Raw genomic sequence first — 19,273 nt, 5'->3', positions numbered from 1 at the left:
GCTGGATCATTTCTTCTTTTCTTCGACTGAATCCCTGTGTGTGCCAGCAGTGTGAGATCAGTGGCCCAAAATCATATAACCCTATGGGTATGTTCACACAGGCTATTTTCAGACGTTTTTCGGGGCGTAAACGCCCCGAAAAACGGCTAGAAATACGGGGGCTGAACGCCTTCAAACATCTGCCCATTGATTTCAATGGGAAAAATGCTTGAGGGTATGTTCACACGAGGGCGTCCGTAACGGCTGAAATTACGGGGATGTTTCAGCCTGAAAATATCCCCGTAATTTCAGCCGTAACGGCATGTGCAGGCGCTTGAACGCCGCGTCCATTACGGACGTAATTGGCGCTGCTATTCATTGGAGTCAATGAATAACGGCTCCAATTACGGCCAAAGAAGTGACAGGTCACTTCTTTGACGCGGGCGTCTATTTACGCGCCGTCTATTGACAGCGGCGCGTAAATATTACGCCTCGTGTGAACAGACAAACGTATGCCCATTGCTTTCAATGGGCAGATGTTTGTCAGCGCTATTGAGGCGCTATTTTCGGACGTAATTCGGGGCAAAACCGCCCGAATTACGTCCGTAATTAGTGCGTGTGAACATACCCTGAGACGTTTTTCATTGACTCAATAGAAAAACAGGTAGTTGTTTAAAAAACGGCTGAAAATCAGGGGCTGTTTTCCCTTGTCTTCCCGTTTTTCGTTACGTGTGAACATACCCTATAAATCACATTCTTGGTTGCCTAATTTGATGCCCATTCTCCATAAGGCATCTCAGTCAATATAATTGAGCTCTCCAGTTACTGAACCAGTAAAAAAATAATAAAAACATTCCTTGAGAATAAAAAACCAACTAACGTCATATGTAGACGGGAAATACATTAGAATGACGGCATTGTAACTGGGTGATGATTGCTTGCTGGCAGTTGCATGGTTAACAGACTTTAGGGGCATTCCCAATGAACTCCAATGGCCACCCAAATCATTCCAGTAGTAGTGCAGAGAATAATTGTGCTCTGTGCCCACACATATATGCGCGTATACACATGACTGGCACAGCAGCGGTAACGCAGCAGAGTACGGACCCCGGAACAGTGCAGGAAGCAGAACACTACATCCCTGTATCCCAACATCTGTGGTCACATGACCTAGCCCATTCCATCCCTTCCTCACTGGACACTGAATGACTTCCTCCGCAAGTTCTGATTGGTCGACACGTCTGCGGTCTCCTCCTCTATCCCGTTGCTCCATTGGCTGGCGCGGTGACGCTGTGGTTTGGTGACGCGCTGCCTGTCGGGATCACTGTTGTCGGTGTTGGCGGAGGTTCCGGGCGGTGTACTGGGCTGCAGGTACCGGAAAGCTTTGGGTTGGTGGGGGAAAGCAGGAGGAATGTGTTCCAGCAGGATGCCGGTAGGACGTGAAGGGAGGTGTCCGTCTGGAATACGACTGTGTGTGGTGCAGCTGGAGTCAGCGGCCCGGGATAGGGATGTATTGTGCACTATACAGTGCAGTCCTGCTTCCTCACACTGTAATATACAATAAATGTGCCAGTTATCTTTGCCTTGTGTGTTCCTAGTGCCCCCTCCTAGCACTATAGTGTACGTATAGTTGTGCCAGCGATGTACATAACATTAAGGATACAGAAGAGTCTCCTAGAAAAAAATTCTGTCAATTTGTGCCACTCTATAAAATGGTGTAACTACACCTTTAAAATTGGAAGCGTATGATATAAGCTCCGTATTCATAAATATTTTCCTGGGCACCTACCCACACGCCCTCCTGTCATTGGTAAGGGGCGTGGTTAGTGACCTGTAACAATGTGTTTTATTAAAGTGATACTACAAAAAATATTTCACGCACTCCATGATCAAAGACTGGCGTGCGGTCGAATACGACCCTGAGGTTGATGTTGAAAGCCATTGCTGTTAACGGTGCCCCATAGGAGTACAGTGTTAATACAAGCCCCTCCGTCTAGTTGTTCTTCACTATGTTCTATCTATTTTCTGGGCTAATCCAAGGGCACAGGTATTTGTTGTGGCTCTTAACTTTTTAGTAATTTATTGTTCATGTGTTTGGACGTTCTTATTGTCTGGCTACGAAAAAAAATATAAATCGCTCTCCGGTGGTCTGTCTGTAAGTTTTATGTAAGCCTAAAAAACTAGACTAGTGGGTAAGTACAGACCAACACTTGTGTAGCATAAAAACCAGCGTAGGTAGTGCCCCATCCGTAGATCATGCCAAACTCAGTGCCCCATCCGTAGATCGCGCCAAACTCCGTGCCCCACCCGTAGGTAGTGCTGCACTATCTTCCAGCTATGCAGGTCTGGTGTTATCGTGCCGCCTGCATCACAAGAAAGTGCCGAATGGCGAGGAAGGGAACCGATGGTTCCCTTGCCAGCGCTGTCAATTTGTATCCGCATCTTAAAGGTGCAGATATATAATATATTGCAATATAAAAAAATATATTGAATATATTTCTAGTGTGTCTGCTGTAGACCTGTATTTATTATGGTGCGTTTTTCCAGCAGATTTGCTGCAGTCCTAATACAACAAAGCTGTCCTATGTTTACAGCAACAAAGCCGGTGATCTCCAGTATGAAAGTTTGTTATCCATTTGGTGAGTGGATGGTCTGAAAACAATGTTTTTTATCTTACATTAGCAAGACGACCGTTGTATATTATACTGCAGTGTTTTCTTTCTGCACAACTGTGTTGGAGGCTCCCAAAGAAACCTCTGTCGCGGATTCTGTCATATTTGGCAGGAGAAAAAAAAAAGTGCAGCATGCAGTTCTATTTTTCCAATCAAAATGATGGACACCAAGATGGAACTTGACGGCCCCCTTTATCAGGCGCCATTGGTGTCTGTCGTGCAACAGATCCTGCAGTCCGTCAATTATGTTTTTCTGCCCCTATGTCGGAGCAGAACAGCGGAATTGACAATTCAGGTGTGAACGCAGCCTTTAATGCTTTTTTTGCTGTGAGCAATTTTGCTTCTGAGACCGACTACAGGATGCCGTTATTAAGGGGAACAGTAATATAGGCTGAAGGCTTGTCCAAATGAGCGGCTACATGGATGAGCCTGATCCCAAAGTACCCACAATAGTTTCATAAGAACAATAGTTTGTAAAGGAAGAAAGATTCTTTCTATTCGTAGCAAAGTGCACCACATTCATCAAAACTGCACACCACGTAATACATTTTATGCAGCTCGCAGCGTACTAGACAGACTTTTTGGCTGACGCTCATGAAAGACATAATTAATTTGGCACCACTATTGTGAGTTGGTTAGACATGCTTCTTTGCTGTACCTTTTTTTTCCAAAAAGGATTTCCCCCCATAGTGTTTCATGATCTTGCATAGGTAATGGCATAAAATGTTGCGTCATCCTGGTCCGAACAGTGGAAGCAGAACAGCATCATTTTAGCCCCTTTGATGATGGTTTTTAGGATGCCCACTGAAATGAATCAGTCACAAATTGCTGAATGCTTTAGGCTAAGGCTACACATTGACTCATGGTTGCGCGACCTCAAAATGTGAATTTATTACACTGGCAGTCGCACCTAAGGCCGGATTCACACGTGCGTGTTCAGTCCGTTATATCCGGTCCGCAGGTCGGCCGCATTTACCCGGACTGAGCACCCTGCAGGGAGCCGGGCTCCTGGCATCATTGTTATCTATGACGCTAGGAGTCGCTGCCTCTCTGCGGAACTACTGTCCCATACTGAAAACATGTCGGGTAAATGCGGCCGACCTGCGGACCGGATATAACGGACTGAACACGCACGTGTGAATCTGGCCTAAGGCCTTATTTGCGACCGTGACCTATGTAAGGCAATGGGGACATTCAGACATTCCGTGGTTTTCACGCAACGTGTGTCCGCTGCGTGAAACTCACGACATGTCCTATATATACACTTGATAGTTTTTTGCACATCACGCACCAATTGAAGTCAATGGGTGCGTGAAAATCATGCGCAGCACACGGACGCACTTCCATGTGCTGCGCGTGATTCACACAACAGTAGATCAAGAAATGAAGGGAAAAATAAAACCACCTATTTCATTTCTTTTTCTAAACCTCAAAACTGCGTGTCATGAGGATGCCATATGCGCGAAAATCACGCAGCAACGCACCAAACACTTATGACACACGGAACTGCAACGCGCAAAAAACGCAGCGGTTTTTGCGTGCGCAAAACGCACACGTTCGTGTAAATAAGGCCTAATAGTGAATGTCATCACACGGAAATCCAGGAAGTTTGGATTTCTGCCAATAGTCGCGTTGATAGTCAGAACACAATCACGTTCGCTGCCATTATGTGCAATGTAGTAGCGCAACATTGCGATCTTATGTCATACAAGTTCAAGTCACCGCTTAGCCCTATCCTTAATTTGACTAGTTCCATAACTCCTGCTAATTTCACTAGGTAAAGACCATCAGTCTTCCATGGAGTTTTTTTACTTTTTGCCTCAGTGGTCATCGGTGCCTGTTTTAATTTAAAATAACCAAATGCTTATTTGGCAGAGAAGGTTGATAAAATGGATCCTGTGGACCTTAAACCCTTAACGACCTCCCGCTCTGTTTTTACGGCGGGCAGTGCAGGTCCCCAGTCTACAGCAACGTCCTTTCTTGTCACTGTAGAAAAGGCATATGAGCGTTCCAGTGAGTTCTCCTCCTGTAAGCAGGAGCTGTAACTTACAGTTGCTGTACTTAGAGCATCATTCTGAGTACAGCTGGAATCCCCCAAAAATTCTGACTCCAGCTGTTTAACAGATACACGCCCCCTTGCCAGTTCAGCAGCCAATACAAGACTGATCTCTCGCAAGAGATGAGGGCGCGCATGCACGCTCTCCTCTGCACCGCTCTTATACTGTCCGTAGCAGTGACACGCCCCCTTTCCAGTTCAGCAGCCAATACAAGACTGATCTCTCGCAAGAGATGAGGGCACGCATGCACGCTCTCCTCTCCACCGCTCTTACACTGTCCGTACGCCCCCTTGCCAGTTCGGGTGAAAAGACTGCAATCGCACACTCTTTCTCCTCTCTCTCGCTGTGGCACTGTCCATATCTGATTGGACAGTGTCACTGCCATAGTAACACGCCCCCTTGCCAGTACATGCCTCGTTGACTGTTCAGGGGGTTATTTAAATATGGGGCACCAAATATAACGGCACCGATATCTAAATAACGGAGGGAGGTAGAAAAAAAAAATTAAAGTGCCCCAGGGTTGGTTCAGCCCTCCCCATTACATGCTGCACATGTATGGGGAGGTGAAAGGTTCTCTTTAAGGCCTTTTCAGGCCTGGTCATTAAGAGGTTAAACATCACTGGATCACTAGTAGGATAGTATTGTTTACGAAGGGCTTTATTGCTTTCCAATCGGGAAAGTAAGTGCTTTTGCCTTATTTCTCTGTAAAAGCAGTAATGGTTAATCTGGGCAGGTCAGGGCTTTCTGGGTTGGGTGATGTTGATCTAAATGGCTTGGTGATGCAATTGAAGACCAAACCAACTCGTCTACTCTGTAGTATAATTATTACCAGTAATAAGCTGTAAATTTAAAGGCCTCGTTCTTGGCATGAGACCTATATCCAGGAGTTTATCCTGCAGTTCTAGATAGCCCTATGTAATGTAGCTAGCCATGTATGTATGTGTCACACATGGCTTCTCTGCCAGTGGGGTTACTGTGAGCAGCTGCTGAGTGACAGCTCTGTCAGAGGTGGACATAATGGTGCAGGTCTGTAACTGAAGTCTTTTACTCTGGTTTTGTTCTGAGTTCACTTTGCTTGCAGTGTGGAGGGGAAATTGGAGCTTTTATAGGTTCTTTGGTTGGCCTTGTTATTAGTGCTGTTATTGCCTATTCTATGAGGCACTGTGATACTTGCCCAACCCCCTTCCTACTTAAAACATGGTTCAAGGTGATGGCATTGTTACCCAGCCACCAACGAAGTCTGTATGCCACCAACGAAGTCTGTATGCCATCATTCCTTCTTATGTCAGCCTTTCCTGGCAACCAATCACTGCAAGACCACCCCTAACAGCAAATTTTGCGCCTAGCCAGGCATTTCCCCTGCACCAGGCACAAGAGGGAAAATGTAGTATGATGTGGCAGCCGTTCAGACAGATGGCTGTCCATATACAGCGCATGGTGGTCCGTAGTCCACTAGAGTGAAAATCATGCATTAGAGCGAGGCAAATTGTCTAAATCTTTCCTATGAGTTGAGGAAAGACCCTCTCAAAGAAAGCTTAATGTGAGTACAGACGTAGATTTTTTTTATGCAGTATGTGTTAAATGCGGATTATGGTGACGATTTTACTGCTGATTTGCTGTGGATTTTACCCTATGAAATCCTTATACATTGAAATCCACAGTTTAAACCCACTCCAAAAACCTAAAAAAATAAGCATGCTGTGGATTAGAAAATCAACAACTTACCTTCAAATGTACAAGAAATATCCACTTTGTGTGAGTGCGGTGTTGATAACCCCATTCACGTGTTTGGTGCAGTACTTTTGTTGTGGATTTTGGAGCGAAAGCAGCTAGTTCACACCAAACCTGCCACATTCACCTTGGAGAGAGAGAGAGGCTTTTTTTAATCTCAAATGATTAGATCCATTCTTGTTCTTGCCTGTAAATGCATGCCTCGTGTGCCAAGTTGTAGTATGAACCCTAAAACACACGAGGGAAAAGTTTATTAATATTCATACGCCAGTAGTAACATTGTTTTTTGGCTGTTTCTGCTGCTCTCTACACTTTTTAAAAAAGTAAGCTTAGCGGAAGGAGCGTGGCCACCTTTGGGCACGGCTGTCTGCTGACGGCCGCCCACATTTTCGGGCCATGCTCCCATGCAAAGTATGGGAGCATGGACCGTAAAACACGAAAAACGGACATGCTCCATAATTCCCGGCAGAGTTCTACGGCACGGACACCCATCCGTAGCGATACGGAATGGTGTCCGCGGCCAATAGAACTAAATGGGTCCGTAAAACTGCGGACCGTGTTACGGTCCGCAGTTTTACGGCTATATGCATGGGACCTTACACTGTGTTAACTGTTTTTTTCTTTTAAAAATAAGAATTGAAGAAACTTTTAATGGGTACAAACAGTACAATTCATAAGGCTTCATGCACATGACCGTGCCTGTAATTACGACCCGTAATTACGGGCACTGACGGCCGCGGGCAGCCGACCATTTTTACGGGCTGTGCTCCCATTATAAAGTATAGGAGCACGGTCCCTAAAATAAAAAAATAGGACATGTCCTATTTTTTCGTCAGGTTTCTACGGCACGGACACCCTCCCATAAACATACGGGAAGGTGTCCGTCGGCCATAGAAATGAATGGGCCTGTAATTACGGACCATAGTTAAGGGCGATTTTACTGCCGTGTGCATGGGGCTAAGCAATGAATAGAACAATGTTGGGGCCTGTTCACATTGCCTGCATGGTGTACAGCCTCCTTGCACTGTCCTACAGGATTCTTTGGACAGCATTGCTTATTTTTTTATTTTATTTTTTTAGTGTAAGGCTTTGTTCACATCTCAAGTTTTTTGGCCTCCGTTTAGCGTATACGCTGGGAAAAGCTCACGACATAGAAGTTAGGCCCAATGCAAACAACTTTAAAAAATCTCCGTAATTGCGGAATGTTATACGGATCCGCAATTACGGACCCATTCAGTTCTATTAGCCGCGGACACCTTTCCGTATCGCTGCGTATAGGTGTCCGTGTCGTAGAACTGTACCGAAAAAAATAGAACATGTCCTATCTTTTGCGTTTTACGTGCCGTGCTCATGGCCACGGCCGTGGGCATAAGGCCCTAAACGTAAACTGTGACAGATGTTTAGCAGTGGCATCTCGCACCCATTGACTATTATGGGATACTTTTAACAGATACATCATGAATGCTCAGGACATATTCATGACGTATCCATTAAATTAATACAATAATAATCTATAAGTGACGGTTGTCATTATTAGGCATCAAAGACCAATAGGTTATTATGGCATCTGTTTAAAATATACGTAATGAAAAGCTATTGAAAAGGTCGTGACATATACGATTAATAGAAACCTGTGATGTATGTCGTACTACATGGTATACTTTTTTTGATCGATCCTGTCGGATGGAATATATACCATGCTATTCCATATCCTCCAAAAAAATAAAATATTATCGACATATAAGGTCCCTAGTGCATAATAGATCATTTCCATAAAGCTAGGAGAGTGTCCTAGGGGGAAGTTCACACAGAGTTTTTTTTTACGCGAAAACGTGCCAAAAAACGTCCAAAAATGTCTCCCATTGACATCAATGGGAGGCAGTGAAAGCTTATTTCGCAGCGTTTTTTGCCCGTAGCGCTCAATGGGCGCGAGCGAAAAACTGCTTTTCTGCCTGCAAAAAACTCTGTGTGAATCCACCCTAAGACTGAGGTGTATCCTGGAAGCAATAGTAATCCAGAGCGCTGAATAAACCTCAGCGTCTGTAATGTCCAGTATATTGGGAGACAGCCGCAGACCAACTAGGACGGGTACAGTGAGTGAGGTGCAGCTTCCAGAACTTGTGGACAGCCTCTATTTTTCCATACAATGGGAAAGATTTACTATTCACAATGCGGCAGAATTCTGGCTTACATATTGTGCGCCACATTTATTAGCGGTTTTAGATGTTCAACAAGGGGGCGTGGCTTATATGGAAATGGTTGTGGCCAAAATTTTGATGTAAAAAAGCCAGCTAACAGGTGGTATAAGGAAGAGGAAAGTGTGTAGCATGTCTAGCAAGATGCGCCAGATTTATCATACAGCGTGCACCACTTTAATAAATTTGGTGCATTTTCTGACTGTCTGGTCTAAGTTTACACTTACGCCTTAAAACTTAGGCCTTATTCACGCGAACGTGTTAAACGTCCATGTGACGGCCGTCACACGGACCTATATAATTCAATGTGGCCATTCACACGGCCATGTTTCAACAGACCATGTGAAGGGTCCGTGAGAAAATAAGTCATGTCCTATTTTTTTCACGCTACACGCATCCCTTCATAGACTCTAGTCTATGGGGCATGTGTGATATCACATCCTGCAGCGCAGAGCATGGATGCACCTCGGACGTGAAAAATGTCAGTTTTTCACGTCCGGGATGTGCAACACCCGTGTGAATCTAGCCTTAGACCGTATTGGTAAATCTGCCCAGTTCTAGTATTTATTTAAAGTGTCAATTCAGAGTAAGTAGCTGTGACCGCATACTATGAGGTAATAGCAGCTGATCTGGTGTGATACAAGTCATGTGATAGGTTATGTTCCTGCTTTGTTGGACAGGGCGATAGTGTTTTATGGGCTGGTTCAGTTTCTGTCAGATAATGGGAGGCAGGACAAGTGCTTTGTTTTGTGTATACATATAGAACCTGTGTTGTTGGAGAAATACAGTGAATGCCTAAAACTTTGTGTTGGTGCTTTCTATGGCCTAGTTCACATGGAGTTTTTATGCAGGCAGAAAAAAATGTGCCTCAAAATTCCTTCAGAAACTTTGAAGCAGATTTTGCTTTTTTGCCATGTTTTTCGCCCGCGGTCATTGAGGACTACGGAAAAAAACGCAGCTAAAAACTCACAGCCACTAAAGAAAGGACAGCAGCTTTTTTTTTCTCCCCGAGAGCGGCTAAAAGCCGTACGGGAAAAAAAACTCCCCTGCCTTCCATTGGAATCAATGGAGGGGGCGATTTTGGCTGTTTCTGCGTCAAAAGCCGCACCAAAAACTCAGTGTGAACTGGGTCTATTAGTTATTCCTATTTGCATGTCTGTTTAGTTGTGTCTGAATGGTGTAAAATGTTGTCATTGACATTTAGCCCTTATTCACACGACGGGGTTTCCTGGCCAGGTCACGACCGTTCATAAAACGGCCGTCACACGGCTACAGTAGGAACAATAGACCCTAATGGGGCTATTCACACGACCGATTTTTTGACGGCCCGGGAAACTTGGCCGTCAAAAAATGGGACATGCCCTATTTTCGTCCATTTACCATGGGGCCGGGTAATACACGGTCATCACCGGAATGTGTCCCGAGTGACGGCCGTGTCTTCCGTCGCTTGCGCTCTCTCTCTCTCCTCACAGTGCAGAAGCGGAATCCCCGACCCTGTTGAAGGGGATTCCGCTACAGGAGAAGTGAGTGACTACACTGTCCATATATGGACACAGCGATGTCACTCACTTCTGAAGCGGAATCCCCAATAATGTGGGTTGTTTTGGAAACAAGAAAATAAAAATAGTGACTATTTGGTGCTATTCATTTCCTTTTAGGCTTCGTTCACATCTGCGTCAGGGCTCCGTTCCGTCGGAGTTTTCTGTCAAAACGTAATTTGATTTCACTATTCATTCCGTCCAAACAACGGAACCCTTGCACAATGGAAACAAACGGAAATTATTGGCACCGAATTTGTCACCATTGAAATCAATGGCGATTGAAACCTTCGGTTTCAGTTTGTTTCAGTCAGTGCTCCGTTCTGACAGAAAGCTCAGATGGAACGTCGGAACGGAGCCCTGACGCAGATGTGAACGAAGCCTAAGGTGACCATACAATCTGCTCTCTGGATATGACGTATGCATAGGTTTCTTGTGACGTAGCCCATGTCCGGGGTATTCCCACTAAGAACATTTATCACCTATCCACAGGATAAAGGGATAAATGTATGATTGCTGGGGCCCCCACCGATCACTAGAATGGGGGTCATGAGACTTCACTCCTCCTCACTGCACGATCGCAGTGAGGAGGATTTTGAAGGGAGCGGCTGCCGTGTATGTGCTCTGCCACTTTATTCAATGTCTTTGCGGCTGATGGAAACAGCCGAGCGCTGCACTCGGACGTGAATAAATGGTGGGAAAAACTGCATTCTCTAGTTTTTCTTTTGTTGTTTTGAGCAGAACACAGGTAAACTGAATGCAGATGTGAACCCATCCTTGGCATTTGTGAATTTGAAAGTAAATTAGAGTAGACATGATCTGTTATGTGAACTTTAAGAAAAATAAATATAAAACCCCTGGTAAAAACCTTGTCAACCAGTAATGCGCTATACACATTTTATCGAGAGAAAATAAGTTATCACTTTTCAAGCCTATGTAGACCTGACATATTACAGTAGTTCTGCATGAGGTTAGAAGGGACATGTACAGTAATAGTGGATACAAAAACAAGCATTCTTACGTAGGCTATGTTCACACATGCAGGTTTTTGCCTTTTTGTTGCGGTAGACTTGTTCCGAAAAAAAACAATACCGCAAAACCACACCAGAAATGCATTTAAAAACAATCAAGATTGTGACATAACCTGCAAGTTTGAATACAATCATAGAGTTCTAGCAGCAGAGTTGTGTCAAAGTATACATTACATAGTGCAGAACCCGCTATAGATCATACAGGAGCTGGATATTTAGATATGGATCCTAGCATGGGAATGCAGGAAAAAAAGCGAAATATGCAGCAGCTATAAGGCCATGTATACAAGGCCGAACTTCTTCACACAGTAGGATTTTTTTTCATTATTTTAAAATAAATGTAAAAAATGTGTTTTTATGGCATTTTTTTTTATTTTGTGCTATTTTGTACAGGTGTTTTTCCATAGTTCTAATTAAAAGCCTATGGAGAGAAATGCCAGAAAAAAAATGCCATATCTAGAGTATCCTCGTTTTGATAAAATGCCCTCAAATGCCACAAACCAAAACCATGTGTATCTAGACATTTTCATATTTAACTATAGACTGTTAACTAATATTTGGCCGCAGTGTCTAAAAACTGGTCTAACGTCTATCCTATGGCATTAAAGATTAAAATTGGCATGTGAACTACAATGGGTTTGGAGAAAGACTAATATATAAACTGTAAGGCCTCCTGCACATGGCTGTGGTTACAGGCACGGACGGCCGCGGAGTCATCCGCGTGCCGTCCGAAATCTCGGATAATGGACACACAAGATGTGCATTCATTTCAACGGTGCCGAACCAGAATTGTGGACCATAAAATTACTTGTCCTGAGTTTTTGCGGCAACCGTTACGACCCCCCCCAACAGTCGTGGGTATGGGCCCATAGAAATGAATGGGTCCGCAATTCATTCGCACTTTTGCGGATGAATTGCGGATGCAAAAACACGTTTGTGTGCTTGAGGCCTTAACCTCCTACTGAAAAGTTTATCAGATCAAATATATTGCTAATAATAATGTATATTATGAGAAATGCATAAGTGTGTAAGTTCACCAAAGGGCATTGTCATCAGTTGCAGTTGTAAGTTTGGCCGAAAATCTGCACCAAAATAAAAATTTGGTGTGGACTTTCGGCTGGAATTCCCTGCGGAATCCGGGCTGCATTTGCTGCAGATTTTTTTGCAGCAAATCCAACCCGTGTGAACATTCCCTAAACTTAGTCCAAGGCCATATTTAATTGAAAAATGAGTCTAAATATGGACACTGGACTCCTGTAAAAGAAGTGACGCGTATTAAAATCGATCTAATGCGTATTTCTTGTGACGCATGAGACTGAACTCGATACGAGAAGAGGAAGAGGAGCACATACTGCTGGACTGCCTGTTCTATGTGCAAATATAATCTGTGGCACTCTGTGCATTTTCCAGGTGCTGTAGGTAGGGTTCCCACCCCATCAATACCATAAAGACAAACTCAAGCACTCCCGTTTTTTGAATATGCAATTTATAGGTTTATTCAGAAGTAGGCAACAAATTGAGATTTGTAACGTTTCGGCCAATACAGCTTGTCAAACTCTATTGCCGCTGGTCAATGTGGTAGATGCTGGTAGAAAGTAGCGCTGTAATAGGGGGTTTGTAATACCAACGGTAGGCGCTGTACCATTGGTATTAGCCCCCACGACAGCACTACTATATAACGGCAGCGGCAATTCTAATTGTATATTCAAAACGGAGTGCCCGAGTTTGTTCTTTGTGCAAAGCAATGGTTTTTTTTGAGTTTTTGTTTGGCCCGTCCATTGTATGAGCCGCTCACTTGTGATTGTTGCAGTCTCTTTGCAATGTACTATTGCCGTTGGTAGAAATATCCTTTTCTTCAGAGGTTGTGCGGCAAGTCATGAGGAGTGGATAAGCGCGTCAATTGAGGTCATATTTGATTGGATTCAGAGTAAGGGTGTTTTTATGTGTCCTACGGCATTGAATGAAAAATATCATGGGACATCATTGGTACCAAGGGTACCAGGCCAAGGGTATACTGTTTCAAGGTGGGAGCAGTAGTCCAGGAGGTTACATTACTCATAATGGAGCTTTGTGTTGCAGACTTTATCAGTCTCTCTGTCATATTAACCTCTCTAACAAAAAAATAGTCTATGGGTTTATTTTAAAGGCAGCATATATGCCGGTCAGCTGGAGAATTCTTAAAGGGGATTTCTGGTTGTATGTACATAAAGGGATGGTCATAGAGGGGTTGCATTTCCACAGGACTTTAATGATATATACAGTACAGTGATGTTGTCCGTATACAGAATACTCCCTGCCATACTTACACATGATAAACTATGGTGTATATCATGACTTAGTATGAAAGTGCTCAGTATACGGGCACCATCACTTTGCTGTATAAATCATTATTATGTTAGTCATATAATATCCAAAACTGATTCTGTATTGTTATGTTATAGCAATGCTTCACTGCCCACATGGGAAGTTCTGAACATCCCATATGCCTATGTACTGTTAAATTGTATTGTCTAAAAATGCTAAGAGGAGTGTTTTTACGCTGCTGAAAAATATTTAGTGCACCCACTGCTGTTGTGGTTATTTCTGCATTGATTATAGAGGATCGGTCACCTCTTTTGTGACTGCTTGTATTCCCCGTGAAATTACAATACTTGAGCACATTTTCTTAGAACTTTTTGATGTGCCGTTTCTCTGCTATTCCTCCTGGGTGTTACCAGTTTGGGGTGTGTCCCTACACAAACTGACAATGTCCAATCAGTGATGACAGAGTGAGACTGTGTAGGTAACACCCAGTTGTCAATTTTAATCCTACATTTCTCAGAGGAATAATAGAAGAATGGCACAACGCATTGATCTAAGCAAATTTGTTCCATCGTTATTTTATGGGGAATACAAGTATTTACTAAAATAGACAATTACATGAGGTTAATGCAAATTGCCTCATTAAGGGAAAAATTCCTCTCCCGACACCAAATTTGGCAATTGGAATCAACAACCTATCTCCAGAATCTAGTACTCCTAACTTGTAACAGATCCTCGTGAGAAGAAGGCTTAACCCCCTTAATGACCAGCCTATTTTAGACCTTAACCGCTTCCCGACCGCCCACAGTAAATTCACGTCGGCACTTGCTGGGCTCTGTGCAGCGCCGACGTGAATTCACGGTGGGTGTTAAAAGCGAGATCCGGGTGTCTCAGAGTAGCGCTGACACCCGGATCGCGCTGTTAACCCCTGCTTCTGGTCCCGGAGACATGGCCGGGACCAAATTGGTTCAGGTCCCGGTCATGTGATCGCAGGGAAAGTTTGTTGTAGCAACGAACTGGAAAGTTTGTTACTACAACAAACTGGAAAGTTTGTTGCTACAACAAACTTTCCCGGGGACCGTTTGCAGGTACTGCAATCGGTTATAAGGCAGAACCGGAAGCCACACAACGGCCCCCGGGTCTGCCATGCACAGCAGCCTATGAGAACCAGCCGAAGGCCGGTCCTCATAAGCTTCCTGTCAGTGTGAATCTCAGCGTCACACTGACCGTTTATAATACGTTACACTAGTGTAATGTATTCTAGCAGCGATCAGTGCTGCCAGTCTTCAAGTAAAACAAGTAAAAAGTAAAAAAGTAATAAAAATATTTTATAAAAGTTACAAAAAACAAAAAATGCTTTTATTCCTATAATAAGTCTTTTATTATAGGAAAAAAATGAAAATGTTAAAAAATGTACACATATTTGGTATGACCATGTTCACAACGACCCCAACTATAAAACTATAATATTATTTTTCCCGCACGGTGAACAGCGCAAAAAAAATAATTAAAAAACAATGTCAGAATCACAATTTTTTTGGTCATCAACCCTCCAAAAATATAGAATAAAAAGTGATCAAAAAGTCGCATGTACCCTAAAATAGTACCAAAAAAACTACAACCCGTCCCGCAAAAAACAAGCCCTTACACAGCTTTTTTGACTGAAAAATAAAAAAGTTATGGCTCTCAGAATATGGTGACACAAAAAATAAATAATTTTATCGAAAAGTGATTTTATTGCACAAATGCCACAAAACATGAAAAAACTATATACATCTGGTATCGCCGTAATCGTATCGACCCGCAGAATAAAGTAAAATGTCATTTATAGCGCACGGTGAAAAGTGTAAAAAATAAAAAAGACAAAAAACATTGTGAGAATTTGTTTTTTTGTCACTTTGCTTGCCAAAAAAATCTAATAAAAAGTGATAAAAAAAAATCACATGTACCCTAAAATGGTACCAATGAAAACTACAGATTGTCCCGCAACAAATAAGTCCTCGCACGTCTCCGGTGAAGAAAAAATAAAAAAAGTTCTGGCTCTCAGAATATAGCGACAGAAATTGTGCTGTGTCCAAAAGCGGATAGGATCGGGCGCCATTTATCAGTGCGACATTGGTCACATATCTGCGGATTATTATTTAGTTACCGAATTATTATACGCTCTTATTATGTCCTGATGTACTCTGCCCAGTTTACACATACCCCCACATCATAAACTGAAATACCAGCAAAACCCCAAACAGAACAGTTACCAAGCAAACTCTGCGCTCCAAAAGCCAAATGGCGCTCCCTCCCTTCTGAGCCCCACAGTGTGCCCAAACACCAGCTTATGTCCACATATATGATATTTTATATCCGGGAGAACCCGCTCAACATTGTATGAGGTATTTGTCTACAGTGGCACAAACTGGGCACAACATATTGTGCATTAAAATGGCATATCAGTGGAAAATTTAAATTTTCACTTTGCACCATCCGCTGCGCATTAACGCCTTCGCGCACCACGACTTAATAGCATGTCGTGGTGCGGGGGCTTATATATGGAGCCGGCTCATGCGCTGCGCCCGCTCCATATTCTGCAGGTGTCCGCTGTGTATTACAGCTGACACCCGGGACTAATGGACAGGAACAGCGATCGCGCTGTTACAGGAGCCTCTAAAAATGATGATCTACTGCATTACATTAGTACTGGAGTGTATTGTACCAGCGACCTAATGATCGCTCGTTCCAGTCCCCTAAAGGGACTTTTTGGGGGTTTCCACTATTTTGGTACCCAGGGGCTTTGCAAATGCGACATGACACCCGAAAACCAATCCAGCTAAATTTGAGCTCCAAAAGCCAAATATTGTTCCTTCCCTTCTGAGTCCTGCCGTGGGTCCAAACAGCAGTTTATTACCACATATGGCGTATTGCTGTAATCAGGACAAATTGCTTTACAAATTTTGGGGTGATTTTTCTCCTTTATTCATTGTAAAAATGTAACATTTCTATGTTTTTTCAGAAAAAAGTAGATTTTAATTTTCACACCCTAATTCCACTAAATTCAGCAAAAAAACTGTGGGGTCAAAATGCTAACTATACCTCTAGAAAAATTCCTTGAGGGGTGTAGTCTACAAAATGGGGTCACTTTTGGGGGGTTTCCACCGTTTTGCTCCCTTCAGGGCGTTGCAAACGCGACATGGCACTGAAAACCAATCCAGCACAATCAGCGCTTCAAAATCCAAATGGTGCTCCTTCCCTTCTGAGCTCTGCCGTGGGTCCAAACAGCAGTTTAGTACCACATATGGGGTATTGCTGTAATCGGGAGAAGTAGCTTTACAAGTTTTGGGGTGCTTTTTCTTCTTTTATTCCTTGAAAATATTATTTTTTTTTATATTTTTTCAGAAAAAAAGTAGATTTTCACTTTCACAGGCAAACTCCAATAAATATAGCCGAAGACCTGTGGGGTCAAGATGCTAACTATACCCCTAGATAAATTCCTTGAGGGGTGCAGTTTCTAAAACCGTGTCACTTTTGTGGGATTTCCACTGTTTCGGCACTATAAGACCTCTTCAAACCAGACATGGTGCCTAAAATATATTCTAAAAAAAGGAGGCCACAAAATCCACTAGGTGCTCCTTTGCTTCTGAGGCCGATATTTCAGTCCATTATCACACTAGGGCCACATGTGGGATATTTCTAAAAACTGCAGAATCTGGGCAATAAATATTGTGTTGCGTTTCTCTGGTAAAACCTTCTGTGTTACAGAAAAAAATGTATTACAAATGAATTGCAGCAAAAAAAAAAAAATTTGTCAATTTCCCCTCTACATTGCTTTAATTCCTGTGAAACGCCTAAGGGTATGTTCAAAAACACTAATTACGGACGTAATTCGGGCGTTTTTGCCCCGAATTCCGTCCGAAAAATGCGGCTTGAAAGCGTTGACAAACATCTGCCCATTGAAAGCAATGGGCAGACGTTTGACTGTTCACACAAGTCGTATATTTACGCGCTGCTGTCAAATGACGGCGCGTAAATAGACGCCCGCGTCAAAGAAGTGACCTGTCACTTTTTGGGGCGTAATTGGAGCCGTTATTCATTGACTCCAATGAAAAGCAGCGCCAATTACGTCCGTAATTGACGTGGCGTTCAAGCTCCTGCACGTGCCGTTACGGTTGAAATTACGGGGATGTTTTCTCCTGAAAACATCCCTTTAATTTCAGCCGTTACGGACGCTGTCATGTGAACATACCCTAAAGGGTTAATAAACTTTCTGAATGCGGTTTTGAATACTTTGAGGGGTGCAGTTTTTAATATGGGGTGATTCATGGGGTCTATCTAGTACATAAGGCCCTCAAAGTCGCTTTAGAACTGAACTAGTCCCTGTAAAAATCGCCTTTTGAAATTTTCTTGAAAATGTGAGAAATTGCTGGTAAAGTACTAAGCCTTGTAACGTCCTAGAAAAATAAAATAATGTTCAAAAAACGATGCAAATATAAAGTAGACATATGGAATATGTGAAATACTAACTATTTTGTGTGGTATTACTATCTGTTTTACAAGCAGATAAATTTAAAATTGGAAAAATCATAATTTTTGCAAATTTTCTCCAAATTTTGGTGTTTTTCACAAATAAGCAATGAATTTATTGACCAAATTTTTCCACTAATATAAAGTACAAGTTATTACCACATAAAGTGACATGTCAGATTTGAAAAAATGGGGCTGGTCCTGAAGGCCAAAATGAGCTCGGTCTTGAAAGGGTTAATGACCAAGCCATTTTTTACGTTTTTCCATCGTCTCATTCAAAGAGCTATAACTTTTTTTATTTTTGCGTCGACATAGCTGTATAAGGTCTTGTTTTTTGCAGGACAAGTTGTAATTCTGAATAGTACCATTTTGGGGTACATAGAATTTATTGATTTAAGTTTTAACTTTTTTTGGGGGGGTGGAATAGAAAAAAACCAGCAATTTCGCCACACTTTTTTGCGTCCTAAATTTACGCGGTTTACAGTGTGGTACTTGGGTTGTTGCGATTGCAACAATACCAAATTTGTATAGATTTTGTATGTTTTACTACTTTTACACAGTGAAAACATTTTTTCTTCAAAATTATTTGTTTTTGTGTCTCCATATTTGAAGAGCCATAACTTTTTTTTTTTTCGCCCATGCAATTGTATGAGGGCTTTTTTTTGCGGGACGATTTGTAATTTTTATCGGTACCATTTTAGAGTAGATGCGACTTTTTGATCACTTTTTAGCACATTTTTTTTAAGGCTGGTTTCAAAGAAAACCACAATTTTTGCATGTTTTTTTTAATTTATTTTTTTACGACGTTCACTGTGCGGGTTAAATGATGTAATAGTTTATCGTTTGGGTCGTTACAGACGTGGCGATACCAAATATGTGTTACTTTTTTTTACTTTGATTTTGATTTTGAATAATAAAGCAGTTTGTAAGGGGGAAAAGTGTGTTTTTCATTTTTTTTTTTTTTTTTTACTAGTCCCACTAGGGGACTTCACTATGCAATTATCCGATCGCATTTATAATACACTGCAATACTTCTGTATTGCAGTGTATTATGCCTGTCCGTGTAAAACGGACAGGCATCTGCTAGGTCATGCCAGAGGCATGATCTAGCAGGCATTCATTACAGGCAGACCTGGGGGCCTTTATTAGGCCCCCGGCTGCCATAGAAGACACAGACACTCGGCGATCTTATCGCCGGGTGTCGGTGGGATGAGAGGGAGCTCCTTCCCTCTCTCCAAAACCACTCAGATGCGGCAC

The 19,273-nt window shown here is 42.7% G+C and overlaps 1 protein-coding gene across 2 annotated transcripts in view; it reads left to right on the top strand.

Moving 5' to 3' along the window:
- Positions 1-1,301: 1,301 nt before the first annotated feature.
- Positions 1,302-19,273, top strand: part of FER (FER tyrosine kinase) — a 391,744-nt gene continuing 373,772 nt past the window's right edge. Inside the window, exon 1 of one of the 2 annotated variants that reach the window (XM_075836781.1) lies at positions 1,302-1,350. The gene's annotated coding sequence lies outside the window, so the exon portion shown is untranslated. Of the gene's footprint in view, positions 1,351-2,531; positions 2,619-19,273 lie in introns of those variants that run through there. The other variant, XM_075836789.1, reaches the window with a different exon arrangement.

The sequence above is a fragment of the Rhinoderma darwinii genome, chromosome 1 (assembly GCF_050947455.1).
Source record: "Rhinoderma darwinii isolate aRhiDar2 chromosome 1, aRhiDar2.hap1, whole genome shotgun sequence".
NCBI lineage: Eukaryota > Metazoa > Chordata > Amphibia > Anura > Rhinodermatidae > Rhinoderma > Rhinoderma darwinii.
The sequence above is the reverse complement of the archived record's forward strand: the minus strand, read 5'-3'. Positions and strand labels throughout refer to the sequence as shown.